General features: G+C 44.6%; 1 pseudogene; it reads left to right on the top strand.

The window, feature by feature from the left end:
* The first annotated feature begins 801 nt into the window (after nt 1-801).
* LOC138385883 (interferon regulatory factor 2-binding protein 2-like) lies at nt 802-6,478 on the top strand (annotated as a pseudogene).
* The last annotated feature ends 3,360 nt before the right edge of the window (nt 6,479-9,838 follow it).

The raw sequence follows: 9,838 nt of genomic DNA, 5'->3' as shown, positions 1-9,838 counted from the left end.
CATTTGCTTGAGTTAAGGAAATTTGAGATCTACACTTTTAGCAAATTACCAGTACTCAATACAGTATTATTATCATCCCCATTGTGCACATTAGATCACAGAATTTATTCATCTTGCATAGCTGAAATAAAATTAAATAAATAAAATTTGATGGCAGATATGACCATGGTGGTGGTGGTAGTTGTGCTTCCTATGTTACCTGCCCCGCCCTCCCTCGGCCTTGGTCTGGGACTCCTGGATCCCCTGAGCTGTAGCTGTGTCAACCCGAGGATGCCCCCGAGGACGCCACTTGCATCCGGTTCCTCAGGGAGCAGGCGCAGCAACTCCAGCGAGCATTTGGCTGCTTGGCGCTCCCCACTCGGCCCCCAACGCTCCGACCCAGGACATCCTCCCATAGCAGCGGTAGCGGCTTGGCCACTGCAGCCCCAAAGCGGCCCCACGCGCCGCTGTAGGCCTTGGAGCGCCAGCCACTGGCCCGCGCCTGGGCTCCTACTTTGGCGCCAGCTGACAGACCGAGGACCTGGCACGGTGTCCGGCCTGTTAGTGCCCCACAGCTGCTCTGAGCTGAAGGCGCCGCCCAAGCTGAACCGCCAGAGCTGGACCCACGGCCACGCCGTGCTGCCCTCTCTGGTGCCTCTCGCGATGGGCCCGGCCACGGCGCTGCCCCGGGTGCTTGGCCTCAGCCGCTGCGTGACCATCTCCGGAGCCACCCTGTTCCCAGCCGATGCCCGGTCCTGAGATCCCCGCAGCCAGCGGACCTGGTGCCCACAAGTGGCCAGCACCGTGTGGAACAGTGCCACCATGGAACGGGAGCAGTGCGAGGCCGGGGCCAGGGAGAAACAGCTGCTGCCTCCTGCACACCGGAGGATGACAGCCTGTCCACTGCTGCGGCAGAGCTGGGCGCAGAAGAGGCAAGCAAACACTGCAGCCTAGAGAGTGGGATGGGGACAGCCGGCCCAAGACCCTGCACCATGTGAACTAAAATAAAATTTTAAGGCTCACCCCACGCTCCCACTGGCTGACTAAATGGACCCCCTCTTGGCCAAAGGAATATCCTAAAACTAAATTGCCTGCCAGGAGGAAGGAGGTGAGACATGCCTTATCGTGCCCCCCTCCCTTCTTGGGGACATCCTTTGTAACCCATTAACAGGCCTAAGAGTATGCAAGACAAACTTACAGTTCCTCAGTTTACACAACAAATATGTGTCCAGTGGCTTATCTCTGATAAACAGCAACTATGTTAAAACATTCCAAGCCTTTAGACAAAACTTCATGTCTTTAACCAATTACAAGTCAAAGAATCTTTAAACCCACTATAACCTGTAACACCCCCCACTTCCAAATGGCCTACCTTTTCAGGCCCAACCAATGTATGCCTCCCACGTATTGATTTATGACCTTACCTGTAACCCCTGTCTCCCTAAAATCTATAAAACCAAACTGTAACTCAGCCACAGTGAGTCCACTTGCTCAAAGCCTCTTGGGCTTGGCTCCAGGTCATGGTCCTCAAATTTGGCTCAGAATATAAATCTCTTTAAAATTATAGAGTTTGGTTTTTTTTCCGTTGACAACCACAAGCTGCTGGAGCTGCACAGACTTGGCCACTTGGGGCGTGAGAGCACGCTTAAGGAGGAGCCTTAAACTGCCAGCAGGTTTTTGGGTTTCTAGGCCAATGGGTCTAAAGTGGTTGCAAAAACAGCAAGGAAAAGGAAGCCTTCTCTAGAAACAGAAGGTGAAGTCGGGCCCCCTAAGATCAATGGAGGAGCCCAGCCATGGCTGTCCACATCCATAGAAGGGCTCAAGATCCCCTGTCTCCTATATCCTGTTTTGTGTCTTCACTGCCACCCACTGCCTCACCTCATTTCAAGGGGACCACACCACCTGATGCAGCCCAGAATGGCCAGTCCCTTAGGCAGCTCTGATCTTAGTGGCAGACAATGCAGGGGCAGTCACACCTTGAAAGATACCAACCAGGTTCACTCCAATACCAGGAGGAATAGCAACAGTTTGCCCTCTCTGTCATCTGCAAACCAAAGCAGACTGGGACTCAGAGAGGTGGGGGACCAGGGGACAAACAGCACAGGAGGACTGGAGTCAGTGCACCCTGCCAGCCTCCCCAACCCCTCTCCAGCAGCCAGCACCCCTCTGTGCTGCACCTTGTGCCACAAGTGGCTGTGGAACACCCATTTTGTGCAGTGCCCGTTGGTCCCTTTACACAAGTTCTAATTCCCTTTCTCAGGAGAATGCATCAAATAGCAGGGAGCTAGTGGAGAGGTCTATTGTCCCATTGGGGGTAAAATGGCCTCTTGTGGGCTCCAATGCTCTCCAAGGGGACATGTAAGGGGAAACGCAGGGGGACATGCAGGGGGAAATTTGCATCCATTGTTTTCAGAGATGTGAAAGTGAAAGAGACTTGTGACTTGCTGGTTTTAGAAAAACAAAACAAAACAAAACAAAACAGTGATTGCCCTTAATTAAAATTGCTTGAATTGTATAGGGGTCTCCATATATATGTATATATCCAAGACAAGGGGAATGTAGACTCCATTAACATGGCTGTATAATTTTGTGGGGTTTTTTTAGTACATTATATTTCTACATTTTTTAACAACAAAAGGCATGTACTTATAAAGCACATCTTCATGCTTTTTTTTATCCTGGTGGCAGTTTCTATTCTATGTAGGCTGTAACTTGAAATGCTTCTTTAGAGCACCTGGCACATCAGAAATGCATCTTGCTGTGTTTTTATGTACTTATTTTACAAATAAGAAAAGCCAAATACATTTTCTGACACTGTAAGATTGCTTTACTGTCCAGTATTCTTTATTGCTGACCACTTTCTCAGGCCAGAGGCCAACTGGTGTAGAAGGAAAGGAACTGAGTGAAAGGGGCACTGTTTCTAAGTGGGTATACCCCTGGGAAATACCACCAGGTTTACCCAGAAACATTGTCCTCTTCAAGGAATAGGAAAAATAGACTTTGAATCTATTTTGTTCTTAAAGCTCAGTTCTTATGATATTGATGATTGTCTGAGAGGTGCTGCTGGAAGATTTTCAAGATTGTGTGGTCTTTTGGGGAGTATTTTTTTGAGACAAAGTTAACCACTGTTCCCTGTCCATGTGTCAGTTGTGAGACGCAATGCTAGTTGGTTACATAAGACACAACTTCAGTGATAGAAGATGATGACAAATGGTTGTGTGGACAAGATGGCACTGCCATCTCGACAGTTCTGCTTCATCTTTTTAAAAACCCTAGAGCTCTGTTTGTTGTTGCTATTGTCCTTTCCTTTGAAAGAGTCACAAGTTACAGTCCAGATGAGCTTTGAGATTCTTGGAGTGGTTTTGTTTCTGTTTTGTTTTTTATCATTTACCTGTGGTGCTACTGTCGGCAGCTAGTTGATTATTACTATGTTAGAGACAGAAATGATTTCAGGAGTTTCGCAGGGCTTTGCCCTGAAAGCATATGTGAGCATGTTAGTTCACATGTCAAAAGCTGCCTCGCCTCAAGAGGGCATCTCAAGGGACAGTAGCAGCTGCTTTCCAAGGTGAAGCTGCAGTCTCAAGCCTGTGGTTTTCGCCTGCTTTGAAGGACAAAGCAGGTTTGCATGGAGCCACGGGAGGGGAGCCGATCAGAGAAGTGCCCACTGAGAGACAGACACCTGTGACTAAGAGCAGTTACCCCAAGGGACAGCTTTTGCTTGACTTCTGAATACCTGTCTCAATACACAATAACTAGATAAAATATGGAGCTACTATATCTCTGTTTCACTTTTCTGCTAAAGTGATAGTTTTATCTTAGAACTTAGAAGTTTGTTCTAGAAAGATTTTGTAACCGTTCGCTCACCTAGCGTTAATTAAGGGAGCTATAGAAGCATTTTGGGAGACTTTGAACCTAAAAGGAACTACCTATTATTATGTAAATCTGTTAGCCCTGGCAACTGACCACTGTACCTGTAAATACTGATGTAAAACTTCAGTCTTGGCCTCAAAATTCACAGGAATATTTTGGGGACCCCCAATCACCCTCGCTTTTTCTATTTTCATAAATCTCTTCTTTATAAACTGTGTTTTTGCCTCTATGTATTGTTTTATTTCTATTTTCTATTATTTTTTCCTCCTTTGCGATGACCCCTGCCTGAGTGACCAGATTCTTTGCTGGGAGCATAGTTAACTCCCTGTATACTACTGTTCTTGATACTGTCATCTACACTCTGTTTCTAGGGAGTGCTAAATACAGTATGACAGAAACAGCTATGTTTCACTGCCAGGACAGATCATCGGCACATCAGTGACAGCCTAAATGCAGGTGGAAGAAACACATAATTTAGTTCTTGCATATGTTTGAATGATACAGTTCTTCTGGGAAAAAATTGATAAACCAATGAAAAGTAAAGAAATTAAAAGTTTCATGTAGTAGGCCCACCTCTCAAACTATTTTTAGAAGCCTTTTGTAAACTAATTTCTTTTGATCATTATTTTGTATTAATAAAATGACTTTTAAACCAATACATCATCAATTAGAAAAAAAATAAAATTTGATGAATAAAATGAGTGGCAGGAAGGAGGAGTCACTGCAGCCAATAGGAGAGAGCCATGCCCAGCTGAGTGCTTGTAACAGGCAGGTCCAGCAGAACAACCCACACTCTGAATCTGAACATGTAGAGAGAAGACCTTTAACTTCAACATGGAAATGGCAACTGAAGTCCCAGGACCCTACTGATCAACTCCTTTTCCAAGAGATCTCTTTTACAGAAAGGGACTTAGATGAGAAGAAGAAATCAATTGAAGAAAACTGCAAGACACTCTCTTCTCATCCCAGTGAGAACAATACCTAATGGCAAGGCAAGGCCTTGGGCTGTTTATATGGAGGCTGGAAGGAGGGATGGAGTCAGGGATACACAGTGTGTCTTTGATAGTGTTTTATTCTGACATGGGGATGGAAAATGGCTTATTGCACTCAGGAGGCTTTGAGAAATGTGGCAATAATCACATGGAACCAGGTTCTGCACATTCATTCTTGACACTGGATGAACAGACCGGGTTGAGAGAATGACCCACAAATATGGGTCACGGATAGATTACAAGGCTCTGTGCCTAGAGAGAGGTAATTCACCCAAACTGCCTTTTGCTCAGTGTCAAAGCCCAAGGTTAGAAGGGACAGAGAAGGAATCATCACAGTCTCCCCCAGAAAGGTACCTGGAAGCTATTTGGCAACCAGGGTCTCTCAGATCCTGGACTCTGGAGAATGGAGGAGAACCAAGTTTTGGTGGCAACTTCAACTCCTGGGTATTGAGGAAGGACTAGGGCTTCCAGTGGGTTTGGTTGTAGGTACTCACTCAAACTCTCATTTTGTCCCCAGAATCAGAGTCCAGCTCAGATGAGGGAAACTTCAGGGAGAGGAAAATCAGTTCCAAGGACAGCTGCCTACATAGAGCAGGTAGGATTTTCTTTTTTGCCCTAAAGGGCAAACAAGCAGTTAACCTATATAGGACTTAGGCAGGATGGGGGTTTCTCACTGGCTAAAAGGATGTTAGAGATCCTGGCATCCCGAGAGCATTCAGGAGCAGTTCAGCCTCACTTAATTAGGGAGGCTGACAAGGTACACAAGTGGTAGGAGAGACAAGTGGGTTTCACCTGAAGGTGCTTGGGGAGGTTACAGAAATGAGTATTCACGGGGACTATTCTGGCAAGTCTCTCACTCACATGCTTCCTCCATAGGGAACCATCTAGGACTGTGGTATCCAACCCCTGGTCCACAGACTGTTAGGGACTAGGTGGTAGAGCTCCACTGCCCACCCCCCCCCCACATTTATGGAAAAATTATCTTCCATGAAACTGGTCCCCGAAGCCAAAAAGTTTGGGGACCACTGGTCTAGGAGATGTGCAGAGCTTGACCTTTGATAAGAAACAAAGGCATCCAATGTTGTACACAACAATGAAATTAAAGAGAACTGTGATTCCCACTCTAGGGGACCCTAGGGAATGGATGCAGCAAGTGGCCCAGATCGTGGTTTCCAGGAGACCACCAACGACCATTTTGGAAGAGCCTGGGGACCTCTGTGTGTGTTACGTCTGAGGTCATTTGTCAAGACATAGCCCAGGTGCAGGCGTAGCAGGTACATTCTCAGATGACCCGAGAACAGCTTTCTGAGCTTGCCCAGCTCTGGGGCTTCTGTGTACCATGGAGCAGACTTTCTACACTATGGTGACCCAGAAGGCCTATGTTTTACCTGCTGAGGGCTGGCTCATCTCAGTCATACTGTCTGGTTCCAGGGATTCAACCCTGGATGGAGAAGCTCAGATCTCTTCCTAGGAGGGAGACATGCCCACCCCTTCCCTGGGCAGGAGATAACAACCTGTCAGAGGATCAGATGAGGCTGATCTGGGAGCTCTCTGACCCTATTCAGCAGAGGATGCGGCTCTGGGAGCAAGAACAAGGAACTTTTACTTCTCAGATTCCTCCAGATGACCAGGAATGACAGTTATAGATTCTGTGTGTTAATAAATGACAGAACCTGGGGTGATCCTAGGAAAGGAACTTGAACAATATACTCAGAATGGTGAACTCTGGGTTTCCTTGAAGGTTAAGGTTACTGGTAAATTTTATATTTCATGTGAGATACACGATGTCTTTTGGATGTCTTCTGATAGTCATGCAATTCATTATAATAAGAAAAAATGGTATGTAATCATTCATATGTGGCATTATAGTGTAAAGTGTAGCAAAATAAATATATATTGATAACCTTCTCTATTCATTCAAAAAGGAATATAGATCTTCATTTTTTCAGCTAAAATTGATGGAGGACTGATATCCATTAACCTTTAATAGTATTTTCTATGGAGAAATGTTCATTTTTCAATTTGATAAAATCATGCTGAAATCACCATGCATTATTATTTTTTAAATTATTTTTATATAAAATCTAAGACAAGGTCTATTAAATGCTGATTGATCACATTTACTTTTCACCTGACATGTTATTTACCTAATTTTAATCTTTATTTCATTCTATAGGCTTCAATTGATTCTATTTTGTGGTAGAATATTAAATCTAATACAAGTATTATTTTTTAACATATTGTTGTTTTACTTTATATATTTTTATTGGTTATTTTGCTCTGGGATCATGCAATATTTTATCATAAAATGTACTTAATTTTTATGTAGGGGAAATAAAAGTATTTGGGTGTTTGTTTTGTCTCTTGACTCATAATTCACATATTAACATAGTAATGAGATAAACATTAATGTATTTTGAGTATTTTAAATTTCAGATAATTATGCATTTTATCTATATGGAATTTGTTTTTACCACATGTGTGTGTTAGAGAGCTGTTTCCTCTTCACTTTTGCTTCATCTCCACCCTGACCCCCACAAACCCCACAGCTCTTATTGTAGTTGGGAGACAGCAGACTATCATTTCATCAAGTGGGCCCAATTCAGTGATCATATAATAAATATCAGTTTAAAACCAGGACACACCTTCAAAGCATACATAACAAGTCCTTAAATATATACAGCAATAATTTACAAGTTGCAGTTGGGGTGGGAGATGAAAATGCAAAAGAATTGTTAAAGTAAATTAACATGGAGATACATAACCACTGACTCCCTAAGCAGACTAAAACAGTCAGGTCTTATGAGTGACCTCGATGTTTCTCGCTTTGCAAACGTAAGCAAAACTTAACTTGAGATATTTCAATTTTTTACAAAACCCTATATTAAAGAAAAATAGAACTTAAGTGCAAGTATCAGTAATATCCATCAAACCTGTAATTATGTAACTAGAGATTTTCCAACAATGACAACCAAAAAAGAAAGAATTTTGTAACTTCAACCAATCAAATAATTATTTTGCTTCTGTATTTTTTTCTTTGTGTGTGTGTGTGTGTGTGTGTGTGTGGTTTTTTTTTTTTTTTTTTTTGACAGTCTCACTCTATTGCCTGGGCTAGTGTGCCCTGGCATCAGCCTAGCTCACAGCAACCTCAAACTCCTGGGCTCTAGCAATCCTCCTGCCCCAGTCTCCTGGGTAGCTGGGACTACAGGAGCGCACTGTAATACCTGACTAATTTTTCTATTTTTAGTAGAGACAGGGTCTCCCTCTTACTCAGGCTGGTCTTGAACCCCTGAGCTTGAGCGATCCTCCCACCTCAGTCTCCCAGAGTGCTAGGATTACATGTGTGAGTCTGAAGAACAGGAATTGATAGTAGGAAAATGTGTGCTCTCTTTGATTCTACCTGATGCTATTCACTTCTGTGACTATGCTTGCTTTTAGTTGTTTAATAAATATAGTTAATCAGAATGAAAAACAGAGATAAGAACAAAGGTAACTCCATGATAGGCTAGGCTTCCTGGATGTGAGAAGCCTAGTTCTGCTTCTGTATATATGGCTTGCTGGCTTGGTGCTTAGCGTAAGTGGAGCCATGGCAGGCTTCACTAAAGTAAAGGAAAACAAAGCCCCGGGGAGGTAACTGCAAGTTGCTTTCTGATAAAGGACTGGAGAATCCAGGTGCCCTCCAACCAACTAAGTAAATAAGAAGAGCAAGACATGATCAGAGCATGAATAGCTTGTGCAGGGCGTGTGTTCCCAGTATCGCTTGTAACCAAAAACTAAAAGGTATGCAACAACAGCTCCCCCTCCCGCGTCGGAGACCCTCCTCTTCCCCTGGATGACGTTAACTACAACTGGCGCCAGTGCAAAAAGCCCGAAACTTAGAGTCAACAAACCTAAAGCCAACGCGATCAGCCACTTCTAAACAAAAGGAACAAATAAACTGAAGGGGGATAAAGTGCAGACTAGTGTGTCGTGTGCAGACTAGTGTGTCGTGTACAGACTGGTATGTCATGTGCAGACTAACGTGTTATGTGCAGAATAACGTGTCGTGTGAAAACTAGCATACAAAAAAAGTATAAAAGCCTAATCTTTACCCCAGGGCGGGGTCCTAGTTCCTGGAGAGGCCACTGCGTTGGTGCTCTGGAATTTGGACCCTGGCCCGGGGCTAGTTAATAAACTCCTTTGCCTTTTTGCAGCCTCAGTGACTCTGCCTCTCTGTTCCTGGGGCCAAGGGGAACCGGATCTAACATTTTGGGGGCTCGTCCGGGATCCCGAAACCCCCGGAACAGAATCCAGATCCGAGGAGGAGTTGGAGCTCTGAAAATCCGTACGGTGCAGGTAAATGGGCCCTGGGAAGTGACCGGCAAAAGGCCTAGGCAGACGTGCTGGTGGGTCGCCGGTCGAGGGGTGAAGGGAGACGTCCCTTGCCCCTGGTAGATTTTCCGTTTCTCTTTTGGTTTCCGAAGAGTGGGAGGCACCCAAGAGGGATAAGTCCGGGGCCACTCAAAGGAAATTCTATTTGGGAAAGGAAAACCAAGTGGATCCGTTTGAAGTGGAAGTCCAAACGGAGTAGCCGGCTAAAATTTGTGTTGATTTCTGTTGTTCCTTTGCTTCTCTTTTGTTTTTCAAAGAGTGGGAGGCACCCGAGAGGGGTAAGTCCGGGGCCACTCAGCGAAAATTCTGGTTCTATTTGTCTGAGTTTTAGATGGTTAACACAGGACCGGTCTAGTATTGTCTGTTTGTGCCTTTGTGGATTTCTTTCGAGTGATATTGGCCAATTTTGTTTGGGAGAAAAACCAAGAAACGAGTCCGGACTCTTAGGTCAGGTGTGTGATTGGAATTAATGTTTACTGTGTGGAGTGTTTGTAAGTGCAACTAATGGTGAATGAGATTTGTGGGTGAGTCTGCTGAGCCGAGGTGCTGCTGAATAAAACAGCCCAATAGCTTGTCCTTTTTCTATGGCCCTCTCCATCTCTGGATTTGCAATCTCCTGGTTACAG

The sequence above is a fragment of the Eulemur rufifrons genome, chromosome 7 (genome assembly GCF_041146395.1).
Source record: "Eulemur rufifrons isolate Redbay chromosome 7, OSU_ERuf_1, whole genome shotgun sequence".
NCBI lineage: Eukaryota > Metazoa > Chordata > Mammalia > Primates > Lemuridae > Eulemur > Eulemur rufifrons.
Note: the sequence above shows the minus strand (reverse complement) of the source record. Positions and strands in the feature narration are given on the sequence as shown.